The sequence below is a fragment of the Excalfactoria chinensis genome, chromosome Z (genome assembly GCF_039878825.1).
Source record: "Excalfactoria chinensis isolate bCotChi1 chromosome Z, bCotChi1.hap2, whole genome shotgun sequence".
Taxonomy (NCBI): domain Eukaryota; kingdom Metazoa; phylum Chordata; class Aves; order Galliformes; family Phasianidae; genus Excalfactoria; species Excalfactoria chinensis.
Window position 1 is genome coordinate 28,726,384 of NC_092857.1, and position 17,106 is coordinate 28,743,489.

Sequence of the window (17,106 nt, forward strand, 5' to 3'; positions counted from 1 at the left end):
AATATTGGTCATTTGTTATGCCAGATAAATACACCACTTTGATGAAAAGCAATTTTTCAACAAGATAATTTTCGAAAATTTAGGTCAACTGCACATTTTTAACACAGGTACTATGATTCTCTCCTTTTAATGCTAGATTTATTAACAAAATATTCTTTCTTCTTCAGACAGTAATTAAATATTTATTTAGTTTACCACTTTGAATAAAACACAGGAAAGCACACAGCACTGTGGAGCATAAGCGTTAAATTTCTTGTTTAGTGTTAGCTTAGCCAACTTCTTTGATCCTGAGATGATCTTCTAAAAGCAGAACTTAAATGTCATGCTGTATACAAAACGGGGGAAACATCTGGTGAAATCTAGTGTGTTGATACAGAGGTATTGGTGCTAGTTTTACCTTGCACATGATCAAATGAATTGCTTCTGTTTAGGATTTAGAATTCTTGTTTCTGTTTAGAACTCTTGACTTTCTTCTAGCTGATCTTATAATTGCTAAATATATAGTAAGCAATTAAAAATGTCTTTATTATTGTTTAATAGGCAATAAAAATATAATTTAAAAAATATTCCATGAAACATTGTTAGTAGCAAACTTTTCCAGATTTATTAACTTTCAGTGGCTTTTCGAAAGTCTAAAGCCTGATGGTTTGTGCCAGTAATCAGAATACAAATTGTTTCTTCCATTTCACTTTTGATGTGATAAACTATTCACAGTCAAATACAAAAACAAAGCAAATGAAGATACAATTGGAAAATCTATGTATATTAAGCAAGTCTATCAGTGCCCGGGATTCCTAAGTAATAGTCTCTGTCATCCTCTTTAGAGTGAGCTGGGCTCAAATGGTTATTATTTTCTGGCATGGGATTTTTTCCCACTCTAGGTATGCACCTCATTAATCATTGCTGTTGAAGGTATAATTCCTCAGGTACTTTTGAAAGTATTGTCAATATTTAGGGTTGCACTTGATTTCATGCAGAAATTGAGGCAACTCTGTTGTATACAGTGTATGCCTGTGATCTTTTGGCATGACTCCCACTGTCATCTTTGTTTTATTATGTATGTCTTCACTACATCTAAGAACTGGTGGCAAACAGGACTATTAGCAAAGGTTTTGCCACTTCAGCATCACTTCTGATATAAGATGGCTCAAAGCCTATTTGTCTTTCTAGTTTATCTCAGAATACAATAGACAGTCACATTAGAATTACAATTTGGAAAGTCTCAAGATATATTCTCCTCATTAGATCCAAAATTTACAGTTACTCATGCTTTATTTAAAAAACACAGTCTATCTAGAGTAAATGAAATCTTGTTTATTAGTACTTTCATCTCATCTGCAATTGGATAATAACAGAAAACTTAATTATCAGACTCAAAGGGTGCTGGTTTTTGTTTTGTTTTGTTTTCAATTTAAGCATCTTTGGGCTTCATCAGTATCAGTATCAGTTAGCAATAATAAGCATCCTCAAGGCCACAGGTTGTTTTGTGCTTTCACAGAGTAATAGGGATGTAAAGCAAACAAGCTGCCTATAATTCTCCCAAAATAGGAGAAGTGTCCTAAGTGCAGTCATCAAACACTAAATTACAGAAGCAAAGCACTAGCTCTACTAGAAAATTTTGTAAATCACACATCAAGCACTCACTGGAAGTGAAATTGTTATTTTAAGGTTTCAAATAAAAAGTAAGTGCTCACATAAATTATATTCTAAATTCTTTCCAGAAATACATCACATTATTTTCCCTCTATGCTTATCACAAAAAAAAACAACAAAAAACAATCAAATAAACAACAACAACAAACTCCTGAAGAGATCAACCCTTTCTATTCTACATTTCTGAGAATCTATGAGAACTCACATTTCTTTTATTTAATATAGCATCTACTAAATATGAGTCACAGTCTTGCTTAATTTGATTAGTAATGTTCCTTTATCAGTATTTCTAAAAATTGCAAATGGACTAACACAGCCACCAAGAGGAATTCAGGTCCTCTTTTGGACTGTCTTTGTGCAAATAGAAATTATTTTACTTTTATAATATGAAGAGATTAATTTCAGTGCATTACTGTGATGGTCCGGAAAGAATAACATATCAGATTGTGATGTCAATTACAATTTGATTTTAAGACATGTTTAACTGAGAAACTGAATTTCATAGAATGGGAAACTAGAGTGCTCCACAATGCCTTATAAACAGGATTTCTAATTTATGTTTTTTATTAAAATCAATAAGCTTTGTAAATCTATTCTGAAATAATTCTCCAAATGTGTGAGTTTTCACTTACTTGGAGTTGAGGCTGAACAGTTCTTCCATAGCCGGTACCAACATTCTGTCCATTAAATTCTATGCTAGACTGTAAGGGGTCAGGAAAGCAGATGCTTTTTACTCCCACCTGGAACAAAATATTATGTCAGACACTTTCTCATAGTCTTACAAGTGCAGTAAGACACTTGTTCTCTTTGCCTGTCATACTAGGGGTTCATCAGAATACTGATAATCAGAACAACAGAGCACTAATAATTGCAACCCAGTTTTCTCCTTGAATGTGTGACAAAACATGTACTTAAATAAATGCTGTAAGTAATATTTTATAGTAATTTCCTATTAAAACTGTAGTTTTCATTTGTAACTGTTTAATTTAAGTAAAATATCTAATCAGGTTATACATCTATAAATGATTATACTGAAAACATTAAATTCAGAAAATCTAAGATTAGAAAATATGTTTTATAGGACAATTCTTTAATAGAGACTCATCCAAAGAACAAACATTCACATTTATATAGATTATAAAATACTATTTTTTTTTTCAATTTTTCTCAGTCCATTGTAATATGGTCTTTGAGAGATTATTTTAAAACAGAAAGATGATGAGAAAATGTCTGTTTTTTCAGCTAGCATCTCTGAAACATCATGAAGAAAAAGCTAAAACAACTGAAAATATAAAAAGTACTACACTCATCTACAAAACAAGAAGAACAACAACAACAACAGTGAGAATAAGTATTCTAAAAAGAATAGACTTTAGCTTTGCTTTAGTCTCTGGGAAGACTATAGAACAGGTCCTCATGGAAGCTGTTTGCAAAAATAAGATTAAGTAAGTTAAGCAAAAAAGCAGAACACCTACCAAATGTAAAATGTGTTTGACTTGCTGGTAAGTATTTAATATTCAGTACAAAAACATTTAGTAATTTTGTTATAACTCAATGACCACTTGATATATGTATGGATCCAATTACAAACAAATGCCATGGCTTTATGATTTTTGTCTGTGATATTACACACTATCACATCATGTAGTGAGCTAGGGAAGGGTTGGGGGGGGGGAGTTGTCAGTGATATATGGACTGATTCAGAGCAGTTCTGTGACTAATGGGGCAGAGGACCCATGGAGTCATGCCTCAGGAAAGGGGAAAGGAGAAAAGGGGAAAGGGTAGGGAGATGGGAGATGGGCCAAAAAATAAAACAGTGGCAACATACTGAGGAGGAAAGTTTATTTACAAGATAAGATTTCAGAACACAAGTTAACAAAATATAATACATTATAATTGGAATTAAGGCCAATAAATCCAATAAAATGAGTTTCTGAAACAAAAGGTCTTACTCAAAAACTGAAGGCGAGATGCACTGCCAAGACTAGCAGCAAAAAAAAAAAAAAAAAAAAGAAAAAAAAAAAAGAAAAAAAAAAAGAGAGACAGTCCTGTGACTTCTGAACAGTTTTATCTTTCCCTCTGAATGCAAAGTCCTCTAGGGTACATAGTACTTCTTCTCTTATGAGAACCAGGTACCTGGAAAATCAGCAGTCCACAAAACTGGAGCATTAACTCTTTAACTCCCAGTGCTTTACATGATATTATGATGTGGAAAACTGATAACAAAAATCATAAAACCATAACAGATTTGGTTTTTTGTATTTTTTTGGTATTTTTTTTTCCCATTTTCATTCCCTTTCCCCTTTCCCTCTCCCATCTTTTTTGGGATAGCGGGTCTGTGAGCCTGCTGTCCCACTGTCACAAAATTTTGTGCTATTTGCTGTTTTCTTGAAAGTAAATAGCACATCTTGGTTTCTTCAGAAATAAAAAAAAAATACATTTTTAAGAAGAGTTTGTATGAGAATTGCATATTAGTAATGTATTCAAATATATTGTGGCTGAACTCGGTAATCAGCTAAACACCACACAGCTTTATGCTCGTTCCTTCTCTCTCAATGTACTGGGGAACTGAATCAGGAAGGAGGAGAAAATTAAAAAGAAAAAAAAAAAAAGAAAAAAGAAAAAAAAAAAAAAGGTAGAAAAGGAAAAGAGAAATAGCAGTAATGATTAATTTGTATTTAGGTGAGCTGCACTAGCTTTGTCCCTTCACAGCTCCTTGTGCTCCCTCAACCCTCTCACTGGCAAGACAATATGAAAAGCTGAGAAACTGAAACATCTTTGGCTCTGTGTAGCACGGCTCAGCAACAGCTAGAACATTGGTGCGCTTTCAACATTGTTTTTCTCCTGAAGTCAAAATATAGCATCATAAAAGACACTATGAAGAAAATCAACTCTATTTCAGCTGACATTAGAACAATGTATGAAATTATGCTCAGAAGATACACCAAAAACAAAGAAAAGAAAAAAAAATAAAATAAAACCCAATACTTGAAACCTCAGAAAATTCAGAGTTTGGAGTAATTAAGACAATAAAATATGAAACCAAATTGTAGGAATCCAAGGAACTGTGAAAAATTTGTTGTTGTAGCATCATGAAACTATTTTTATTTTATTTTTGTGTTACTGTTTATAAGTTGGATAAACTATACATTTTTTATAATCTATATGTTATTTTTAACTAGAACTGAAGGTTCCAGAACTGCATGTATTATTAAAAGTAATAATTCTTCAGTTCAAAATTCTCCTTGATTTTACCACAGGTTATTTACTGAGTTTTCCTAAGTCATAACATTAATTACAGAAAAAGGGGGAAAATTATTTACCCAAAGAGGAATTTTCACTTTGGAATAAACAACTAGGCACTTGATGTATTAAATGACAGAATCTGAAACAGAAAATTAGCAAGCTGACATCTGAGCTCAATTCTTGTGCCCCAAACTTGAATTATAATGTGAATATACAAAAAAACTAAGCATTCCAGACAGAATTAAAACTGATCTCAACCCCATAAAATCTCAGTAACACTTGCCCTGTCTTTTAGCTGGGCAATAAATTTGTTTCTGTATTATAAACAACCAAAATAAACCCATAAAATTAATACAAAGTAATTTCATATAGGTTGAAATTTAATTGTACTGTGTTCTATTTCTGCCATAAAAGTGAAGCTCCTCATCACAGACAGAATAATTTAATATAGTTCCAAGGAATGCAAAGTTAACATTATTACTTGGATACTCCGCAATTACAGATTTGCAATTGCAGACTGATACGATCTGTAAATTCACTCTCTCAGAAACATTTTTTTTCTATTTTCTTTCATCAGTGTGTTTTTCAATGGAACTTTTACACATGCAGGAACACCTTTGAATGGAAGGTAAACTTAATGCAATAAGGTTACTATACTTAACATGGATAGCCTTGAACACAGAGCAGAACTGAACCCAGACTTCTTTCCAGAACATGCAATATTTTATTGACCCTCACACGGTGCATTAAAAATATCTGAAGACTTTTTCATTAACCCAACAATCTTTCCAAAATAAGATCAATCACATCTAAGAATATCTCTCTCATACTTTCAAAGTGGAAAGGCTTGGCCATAAACTTTACTATTTAATATTTATTCTCCCAATGGTTACATTTTACAACAGATCTGGCTTGGAATTCCCCAAGACAGAGGAATACAGGTAGCATTTCATAGATTCCTAGAATTGTAGGATGGCTTGGGTTGAAAGAGACTCCAAGGACCATCAAGTTCCATCCTCCTTGACACAGGCAGGGTTGCCAGCTGCTGGATCAAGTACTAGAACAGATTTTCTAGGGCCCCATCCAGTCTAACTCTCTCCATGGGTGGGACATCCACAAACTCTCTGGGCAGTCTGTTCCCCTTGACATCTAATCTGCATATCCCTTCTTTTAGTTTAAAACCATTCCCCCTTGTCCTAGAACTATCCACACATGTAAAAAAATGTTTTCTGCCATGTTTATAAACTCTCCCTAACTACTGTAAGGCATCAATGAGTTCTCCCCACAGCCTTCCCAGTTCCTTCAGTCTGTCTTCACAGGACAAGCGCTTCAGCCCCTGTATGATCTTTATGGCCCTCCTCAGGACACTCTCCAAAAGCTCCACATTTTTCCTATGTAGAGGGCCCCAGTCTTGGATGCAGTGCTTTGTCAGGGGTCTCATAAGGGCAGAATAAATGGGGATAATCATTTCCCTTTTTCTGGCCATCCCTCTTCTAATGGATCCCAGGATAGCATTTGCTTTCTGAGCTGCAAGAGCACAGTGATGGCTGTTTTTCAACAGTCAGGACCCCTAAGTCCTTCTCAGCAGGGCTGCTTTCAAGGAATTCTTCTAGTATGTATACGTCTGACATTACCTTGACACAAGAAAATAAATCCTGTAATTTGCTATATTGAATCTCATTAAGTTCACAAGGGCTCACCTTTCAAGTCTATTGAGGTCCCTCTGGATGGCATCCATTCCTTCTGCTGTATCAATTGCACCACTCAGCTTTGAGTCATCAACTTGCTGAGAGTACACTCAACCCCATTATCTATTTCACTGATAAATTATTTAAATATACTCAAGATCTCAAGACAGACAACGGGGGGACAGTGATTTTTATTGACCTTAACCTGAATATAGAGCCATTGACCACAATCCTCTGGGTTCAACTTTTCAGTCAACACCATATCTACCAACTAGTCCACACTTCAAATCTCCAACTTAGAAATAAGGATGTGGTGGGGCATCATATCAAAGGCCTTGTAAAATTCCAGGCAGATGACATTAGTTGCCTTCCCTTTATCCACTGGTGTTATCACTCCATCATAGAAGACCACCTTGGTGAATCAATACCAGCTGTCTTGTATCACCTGCTCATATATCACATGCCTTAAGATGTCTTCCAGAAGGATTTGTTCCAAGATCTTCCTAGGCAAAGAAGTGAGGCTCATCACCCTGTAGTTCCCCAGGTCCTTCTTACTCCCTTTCTTGTAAATGGGAAGTGATATTTCCCTTTTTCTGGTCCCTGGGGACTTTTACTGACAGCGAGAACTTTTCAAATATGATGGAGAGTAGTTTGGCAAATACATCAGCCAGCTCCCTGAGGTTACTGGGATGCATGTTGTACAGCCCCATGGACTTGTATGCATTCAGTCCCTTGAGTTGGTCTCAGACTTCCTCAGCCATACAGTACATGGGCTTTTGCTCCCCTAGTTCTCACCATGAGGTTCAGGCTCAGGGATGTGAGAATCCTAGCTGCTAGTGAAGGCTGAGGCAAAGAACTCATTGAATATGTCAGCCTTCTCCGTATTTGTTACAGCCAGTTTTGCATTTATCAGAGGAGGTACATTCTTCTGACTTATGTACCTGTAGAATCCCTTCTTTTTTGTTTTTTAACATCTCAGGTCTAGTTCAATTCCAATATTGGCTCCAGTTCCATTCCTTGGCTTTCATAATCCCATTCCTGCAAGTCTTCACAACATCCCTGTACTCTTCCCAGTAGAATACCCCAGTATAGAAGTACACAAATAGTATTTCCATAATTGTGACAATGAACTGAAATATCATCACATGCTAAGGAATTCTCTTTTTTTGCTCCTAATTTGAAATTATATTGTCTCTTCATCTTGAATCTTTTTGTTTGTTTTGTTTTTCTTTCAACATAATTTATCATTTTTATTGACTGTTTGATTTTTATTTTGTTTTTGTCCTCCTCTTGGTCCCAGAATTCTTTTTCCTTCAGTCTAAATATGTCAGTCTCAGTGAATCTGTGAGCACTCTCAGCACCATTTTGCCAGTGAGACCAGCAATTAGTTTTCCTGTTTTCTGTCAGGGTTGCCTTTGTTATTTTTGCCCATACTTTGCACTTGTTATCAGTTGCAAACAGAAAGAAACATCATCTCTGCTGCTGAATGAAAGCAGCAGATAAGTAGGAACCTCTAGGCTGTTTGATACCTCTGTCTGCTATTATATGAGCGCCCTGCATTCTTATTCCTCTCTGCTGTTATGTATGCTGAGACTTCTTGCCAGGAGAGCAAAACTTTTTACATTTTCTCTGTAAAGAGTTAGGAAGTCAGAAGTAAAAATATATTGCAGACAGTATTAGAAAAAAATTAAGCTTGGGTACTGACATTTACATACATACTTCTGACCACTGTCTTTTCCAGTGTATTAAATTCAGACTTTTAAAGTTGCTGCACAAAGACATAAGTTACTAAAGGGAAAGCTTTCAAGGAGATTTAATACCTGTCATTATATCATTATATCTATTCATAAAACCAGAATGAAAAACAAACAAACAAACAAACAACAACAACCAAAAAAAAGGTGCTGCCACTTAAGGGTGGCTTTTCTTAGTTTAAATCTATTACCTCTTGTTCATTTCCTACAGTTCCTGATAAAGTGTCCCTCTTCATATTTCCTGTAGGTACTTTTTACGTACTGGAAGGCTTCCATAATGTCTCTGAAAAAGCCTTCTCTTTTCTAGGCTAAACAAAACCAACTTTTTCAACCTGTCTTCATAGGAGACATATTCTAGCCCTCTGATCATCTTCATGACAATCTAGAACTCACTAGAACAGGTGAATCTAGACTCACTAGAACAGGTGAATCAGAAGGAACCTCTAATGTTCCAAACATCCCTACTCAAACAGATACTTGGAATCACTTAACCAGACCCATGTCCAGATGACTATTGAAGATCTTTAAGGAGAGAGCTTCTGAAGTTCAATCAACCACACAGTAAAAAAGTGTTCCTTGTTGTTCAGAGGGAATGTCCTGTGTTCCAGTTTGCTATCCATTGCTACATTCCTCACTCCTGCCACTAAGCATCACTCAAATGAACAGAGCTCCAGCCTCTTTGTATCTTCCTTTCAGGCATTTATATATGTATATAAGATTCCTCCTTAGCCTTCCCTTTTCCAGACTGATCAGTCCCAGCTCTCTCAACCTTTCATTACAGAAGTGATGGTTCAGTCCTGCAATCATCTTAATGTCCCTTCATTTCCAGAGTCTACATCTCTCTGGAGGCCCAGAATAAGATGCAGCACCTCAAAAGCTTCCTCATCAACGCTGAGCAGAGGTGAAGGAAAATCTCCCGCAAACTTTTGGCAGTGCTTCATCTAACACAGCCCATGATAACAGTAGCCTTCTTTGTTGCAAGGGATACTGACTCATATTCATCTTGGTATCCACTGGCACTCCTAAATCCTTTTCTGTAAATTTGGTTTCCAGCTGGGTAGCTCCCAGTATATATCAGTGCACTGAGTTGCTCCTCTCATCTAGGTGGAGGACATAGCGCTTTCCTTAGTTGAACTTCAGGTGCTTCCTGTGAAGCTGTTTCTCAAGCCCATCAAGGCTCTCTTGGATGGCTGCACAACCTACTGATTTAACCATTACTTCATAGAATCATATAATGAGAGAATGGCTTTGGATGGAAGGGACATGAAGATCATCTACTTCCAGTGTCCCTGCTGTAGACCAGGTTGCCATTCAATAGATCAGGCTGCCCAGGGTCTCATCTAACGTAGTCATGAGTGCTCACACTGATGGAGCATCTGCAGCTTCTCTATGCAGTATGTTACAGTGCCTCACAACTCTCTGAACAAAGAACTTCATCCAAACATCAAATATCAACTTCCCTTCTTTCAGTTTAAAACCTTCCCTCCTTTTCAGTATCAGAACATGTGAAAATTCAGTCTTCCTCCTCTGTATGGGTTCCTCTGAAGTACTGGAGGGCCACAATGAGGTTTCCCCAGAGCCTTCTCTTTTCAAGGGTGATCAAGCCCAACTCCCTCAACTTTTCATCACAAAAGAGGAGTTCAAGTATTTTGATCATCTTTGTGGCCCTCCTAGAGTACTTCACATTAGGAATTAGCATGTCTGTAGTCTGTTCTTATGACCTTGGAAATGCTAAGTGCATTACCTGCACACAATGAGCACTGGGGCTGTGCGTCTGCACTGATCCCTCTTCAAATATATCTCATTTACAGAAAAGCTTCTCTTTCATAGCAAAGGATTAGAAAATGCACTTGTTTTGCATGTATCCCTTTGTGATTATGCTAAAACTCATTTTCTATCTGAAGTGTCAAAATTGTGTTGTACGTTAATCAATGAAGAGCTTATTTACTGAAGTGATGCTTCTATCCTTGTCAATAACAAAATTTTGAGTTTGCTTCAGTCTTAGCTGGGCTGTGTTTGGTGCTGGGCTTGGGCTGAAAGCATCCCCATATACCTTGTTCCCTCCACGATGGTAGCAGGATAGGCTTTATCAATGAGACCTTGTCCTGTTCATCCCTGGAGAAATCCCATCTCACACTGCAACATGACATATAAACTGCAAAGTTAAGTCACAGGAGTATGTTTTATATAACATTCAAAATCTTTTAAAATTACTTAGAGGATGATATAGAGTGTAACTTCCCTTCAAATAAGGTCAACAGCTATTTGAGCTGCCAGCAGGTTGAGGGAAGTGATCCTCCTTACTCAGCTCTGGTGAGGCTACACCTGGAGCACAGTGTCCGCTTCTGAAGACCCAGTACAACATAGAGGACACTGGAGACAGTACAATGAATGGGGATTAAGGGATTGAAGCTTCTCTCCTATAGTGAAAGACTGAGAGTGCTCTGACTGTTCAACCAAGAAAAGAGAAGGTTCGGGGTGTGTGAAATAGAGATGTATGTATTTGATGAATATATATAAATACCTGAAGGGAAGGTACAGAGAGAGCAGAGCCAGCCTCTTTTCTGTGGTGCCCAGTGTCAGGACAAAAGGCAATGGGCACCAACTGGTGTACAGAAGAATCCTTTAGAGTGTCAAAAAATATTTTTTTACTGTGTGAGTGGATGAAAGCTAGAAAACATTATTCCTTCCTATGTGCAATGACATGACCGGAATCTATTGTAGGAGGGAAACTATGACCCTTACTGACCACAGCCTTTTCTTATTTTTATAACAGCAGGTAAAAAGAGATAAAGAGAGCATAATTTTTTAAGCTGTGTCTGTTTTGGAATATATTCTGAAGAAGCACAGCTGCACTGTGAGATCATTGCAATATTAGGTCACTCAGCTGCTTAACTACCCCTTAGCATGCATTTTAACATATCAGTTAGTTTGAATAGGACTTCCTGTTCAGGATTTAAAAAATAAAAATAAAATAAAATAAATAATAATAATAATAACGATAAAATCTTGAGATAACTATTCTCTTGGTTTGATTTGGAAGGTGGAAGATTTTCTTCTTACAATATCTGGAGTCCGCATAATCCAGTTTGTTGTCTGTGAGACACAATACTCTTAAAAACTTTTACAAAGGCATGACATGATTTAAAGAAAGTTAAAGATTGGCTGATTTATTTTGATAACAGAGGAAAGAGCAACTAGGAGATAAAGCCTGTTTTCAGCCATCATATATTTTAGTCAACAGAATATTTAGTGACAGATTCTATATATTTGCAGTCTCTTGCCTTTCAGATTATGTACTAAATTGATTTTGTATCAAAGGTATTCCTCAGGAGTATTTTCAATTCATTATCTAATCATTACTGTTATTGTGGCTAAAGTATCACAGATAGCACTGAACTTAAATAAAAATAAAGTATGCTAGCAGTCAAGTAATTCCACTAAAGGAAATGATAATACTTCTTCTTGTTCATTTCACCCAGGGTAATTTAATTAATAATAATAAAAAAGAATGTTGATTCAATGAACTCAGTGACTTCTCTCATAATATGTCCTCAGCAATTCAGTTAGCAGATATATTAATAAATTATAGTTTTTCCTCTTCTTTAATACAGACATTGAGTATGAATTCTGTATGAAGTTGTAATGAATTTGAAGGTGATGCTTACAGTAATAGATAACTCTTCATAAAACAAAATGTAAGTACAATGTTTTGACTATACTTAGATTTTCAACAAAGAAGTCTGATTTATGTTGCAGCAATGCAGATCTTAGATTGTTCGCTTGCTCTAGGCTTTCTTACAATGTGTAAAACCTATCATAGAATCATAGAATCATAGAATTGCCAAGGTTGAAAAGGACCACAATGATCATCTACTTTCAACCCCCCTGCTATGTGCAGAATCACCACCTACCAAACCAGGCAGCCCAGAGTCACATCCAGCCTAGCCTTGAATGCTTCCAGGGAGGCATTCACAGCCTCCTTGGGCAACCTGTTCCAGTGCATCACCACCCTCTGTGTGAAAAACGTCCTCCTAATATCTAAACTAAACCTCCCCTGTCTCAGTTTAAGACTATTTTCCCCCATCCTATCACTATCCATCCTCGTAAACAGCCATTTCCCCTCCTGTTTATATGCTCCCTTCAAGTACTGGAAGAATGCTATGAGGTCTCCCTGGAGCTTTCTCTTCTCCATGCTAAACAAGCCCAATTCTCTCAACTTTTCCTTATAGGAGAGGTGCTCCAGCCCTCTGATCATCTTAGTGGATCTCCCCTGGACCTGCTACAAGAGCTCTATGTCATTCCTTTACTGGGGGCCCCAGGCCTGGATGCAGTACTCCTGATGGGGCCTCACAAGGTGCTGAGTAGAGGGGAACAATCACTTCCCTCTCCCTTCTGGCCACCCCTTTTTTAGTACAGCCCAGAACACAATTGGCCTTCACACACTACTGGCTCATGCCCAGCTTCTCATCGACCAGGACCCCCAGGTCCTTCTTTGCTGGACTGCTCTCATGTAGATCTTCCTCCAGTTTGTATAAATACTTGGGATTGCTCTGACCCAAGTACAGCACCTTGCACTTGGCCTTACTGAACCTCATTAGGTTTTCATGGGTCCAATTCTCCAGCCTGTCGAGGTCCCTCTGGATGGCTTCCCTTCCTTACAATGTATCAACTGCACCACCCCGCTTGGCGTTGTCTGCCAACTTACTGAGGGTGCACTCAGTGTCATTGTCTGTTTCATTGATGAAGATGAAGAGCACCAGCCTGAAGACTTACTGCTCTGCTAAGGAACACCATATGTGATTGGATTCCACCCTGACACAGAATCATATATCACAACACTTTGGCTGTGTCCAGCCAGCCAATTCCTGATCGTCTGGAAAGTCCATCCTTCTGTGAAGGACAGAACTGGTTTTCTTTTATTGTCTCAAAGATTGCTTTGTGAGGCTTTTCTGATGATAAGACTCTGACTGGCGACTGCTAACTATCTAGGAGGGTGAATGGTGGTTGCTATTGTGCCATCTCTGCTAATGATTGCAAAGATAAGCAGAGACAGGACAAGCAGTCTTTTTCAGGGGTGCTGCTTGAAGGAGCTGACCACTGCAGAAGGCGATAATGCTTGTGTCTGGCAAACAGAGGCACCACTGTAAGAGGCCATGCTTTTTACATTACTGTCTCAAAGTCTGCTGAAATGAACAAGTTCAGGGAAGCCTGGCCAGGGTTCCAGAACTCCCTTTGTTTGAGACGCACAGAAGGACAAGTCCAGGCAAGTCTGAACCACGGTTCCAGACCCCCTTTGTTTAAGGGTGATGTGACGTGACAGATGACAGACAGATGACAGACAGATGACAGATGGACAAGTCCGGGAGCTACGAAAGGGAAATAAGATACTGATGAATGGCCCTTAAGTGGTCTTTTTGTGTGGGCCATCTCAAGGAAGAGGGCTATCACCGAGGTATTCACAGGACTCTGACCCAAGCCTTCCAGAAATGTCCCGAAGGCTGGGAAGAAGTAGGATAAAAAGAGCATGGACAAACCATGGATCTGAGGTTTTCTGACATCAGATGCCTCACTTCATGAACAAGGAGGTTGTCTGACATCAGATGCCTCACTACGTGAACGCCTGCATGCTGAAGAAGATGCATGCATGAAGAACTTCTAGGTATCTGGCCTCAGATTCCTCCAACGTCGTCCTACGGCGGACAACGGATTCACCTGGGCTTGCTGCTCGAGACTCTGCTCCGTGAGACCTCGGTTCTCGAGACTCTGCTCCATGAGACCTCGCTGTCCCCCGAGACCCTGCTGCCCTTTCTACCTCCTGCTCTGCGCTGCACTGATCTGCTGCTTGCGGCCTGACACTCTGCTGCGACTCTCCCCTATGCTTGTTTTCCCTGGACCGACGAAACAACATGCAACGGGACGCTGTTGCATCCAGGAGGTGACTTTCCCCGCTTTTCCGTAATTCTTGCCTTTTCCACTTTTCCTATCGCCCACTTTCCCTTCCCCATCACCCTAACTTTGATATCCACTGCTCTCCCTTCCCCATCCCCTCAGCTGTATATTATTCCTAATAAACTGGTCGGATCAACATTTGAATGTTTCTCTTCTTAATCTCATGCCGAGCATAATTTATCAAAAGAACCTTGCCTCACTCCTTAATTGGAGTGAGACAACCACCAACCCCTGCTGGCTTATCTGTGGGCCAGGAATGTCACAAAAGCTGGTTTTAAACCATTTTACAAAGAGTGTTTACCTGCTTGTTTAGAAGCTCAGTGTTTGTTCGAGATACATTCCCAAAAATGCTGAGCATTCCTGTGATCCTCAAACTTCAAAGAAGAAGAAAGAAACAACCCCACCAAAATGGGGGATAAAAGGCCCTCGCTAAACTGGGGATTTTGGAGACGATCTCTGGAGACGAACTCTGGAGATGAACTCCCAAAAACACCTTTGACGGAGAATTCCCTGAGGAGAAAACCTCTTCGGAAGGCCGGCTTGCTGCAGAGTTTCCTGACTTTCTCCCATCCCCCGCAGTGATCAGACGAGTTCCTGAAATCAACGGACCTACTGTGTACCTCGCTGGACCCACGGTTGTGACTATCCCTCTTGCTCTCTACAAACTCCTTGCTTATTTTTCCTACTTTTCCTATCGCCCACCTTCCCTTCCCCATCTCCCTAAAACGGCTAGGACTTTAATAAACTGGTTGGACCAACATTTGAACCGTTGCTTCTTAATCTCACGCTGGGTATACACATATCAAAGAACCTTGCCTCCCTCCTACAAATTGGAGCAAGACACCTTCATATCCACAACTCTCCAGTTTTGAGAGAAGGATGTGGTGAGGGACCATGTCGAACACTTTACAGAAGTCCAGGTAGATGATATCCATCGTCCTTCCCCCATCCACTGAAGTTGTCACTCCATCACAGGAGGCAACCAGATTGCTCAGGCAAGATCTGCCCTTGGTGAAGCCATGCTGGTTGTCTTGAATCACCTCTTTATACCGTATGTGCCTTAACACAGCTTCTAAGAGGATCTGCTCGGTGATCTTCGCAGGCACAAAGGTGAGGCTCACTGGCCTGTAGTTCCCTGGGTCTTCCTTTCTCCCTTTCTTAAAAATGGGTGTAATGTTTCCCTTTTTCCAGTCACCGGGGACTTCACCAGACAGCCATGATTTTTCAAATAGGATGGAGAGTGGCTCGGCAACCTCATCAGCCATGTCTCTCAGAACCCAAGATGGATTTCATCCTGTCCCATGGACTTGTTCACATTCAGTTTTATGAGGACTCAGACTTTTTTTTCCACCATTAGAGTGGAACAGAAACCTCTCCACACACCCTCACCTAGAGTCTCATGGTCCTGGCAGATATGGGAGACCTGACCGCACATGAAAACTGAGGCAAAGCACTCACTGAGTGCCTCAGCTTTTTCTATGTCTGAGGAAGCCAGCTCCCCATTAACTTTCATCAGAGGGGGAACACTCTCCTTGGCCTGTCTCCTCCTGCCTATGTACCTGTAGAACCCCGTCTTGTTATCTTTCACATCCGTTGCCAAGTTCAGTTCCATCTGCACCTTGGCTTTCCTAATCCTATCTCTACACATGCAGGCAACAGGCCTGTATTCCTGCCAGGCTACACAACCCTGCTTCCACTTTCTGTACATTTCCTTCTTTTCCTTCAGTTTAAGCTACAGGTCCTTGCACAGCCACAACAGTTGCCGACCTTCCATGCTTGACTTCTGCTGGGGAAAGGAGGGCTGTTGCACTCTCAGAAGGGTGTCCTTAAAGAGCTGCCATCTGTACCCATGCCCTTAAGGACAGTTTCCCAGGGGATCCCACTCAGCAGTTCCTTGAGGAGCTGGAATTTTGCTCTCCTAAAGCATAGGGTCCTGACTGCTTTTTGCCAGGCCTGAATTCTTCAAGATCACAAATTCCACCAAGGCATGGTCACTATAGCTGAGGCTACCTCCAGTCTTAACCTCTCTAATACTCTCCTCTGCATTAGTGAACACCAGGTCCTGTAAGGCTTCACCTCATGTCTTGTTCAATAAAAACTCAACCTTTTGTGTTGAACATTTTGTTTTTAAATTGTTTCACTTCTGAACACACTACAAATCAAGTAATGAAGAGATCAATACAGAGTTACTCCTAAAGCAATTCATATGTAATTCTGCTTGTTAGCAATAGCTCAAATCTGTTTCACTGTATAAAACTAAACAATCAAATATTCCTCTGGGTCTTAGTCTCAGAGCACTTTATACTAAAAAAAAAAAAAAAAAAAAAAAAAAAAAAAAAAAAAAAAAAAAAGTAGGATTTGCTCAAAGTTTCATCATAAATCAGGATTACTGTGCAATTTCATTTTCCTCTTGTTATAAAATCACTGTCAGAATGTACCTACATGATAGTAGCACTGAAATGTAAATTGAGGTTAACAAGGATTTGCCAAACATACTTGCATTGTTTATACTGTCAGAAACTCCTAATGACCTTCCAGAATCCTGGCACTCAAAATGCTTAAATAAGAAAAATAAATAAGTAAGTAAATAAATAAATAAATAACCTTACAGCTTTCAGTATTTTCTTATCCCTTAGAATTACCATGGAAGCAGTGACTTTCTATTCATGATCACTGAAATGGTATTGGGCAAGTTGTATCAGTAAACATATGCATGTCAATGGGGCCTAATGGGACTCACCCTAGAATACTGAGGCGGTGGATGGTGGATACTATAACTGGACTCATCTTACAACCTCAGCAAAAGTCTTGAG

General features: G+C 39.0%; 1 protein-coding gene across 22 annotated transcripts in view; it reads right to left on the reverse strand.

Annotated features, from left to right (window-relative positions):
• The window catches only part of PTPRD (protein tyrosine phosphatase receptor type D), a 1,083,558-nt gene that overhangs the window by 790,040 nt on the left and 276,412 nt on the right, over positions 1 to 17,106 (reverse strand). For all 22 annotated transcript variants that reach the window (XM_072360023.1, XM_072360013.1, XM_072360012.1 and 19 more), the window contains exon 4: positions 2,286 to 2,393. The gene's annotated coding sequence lies outside the window, so the exon portion shown is untranslated. The remainder of the gene's footprint in view (positions 1 to 2,285; positions 2,394 to 17,106) is intronic.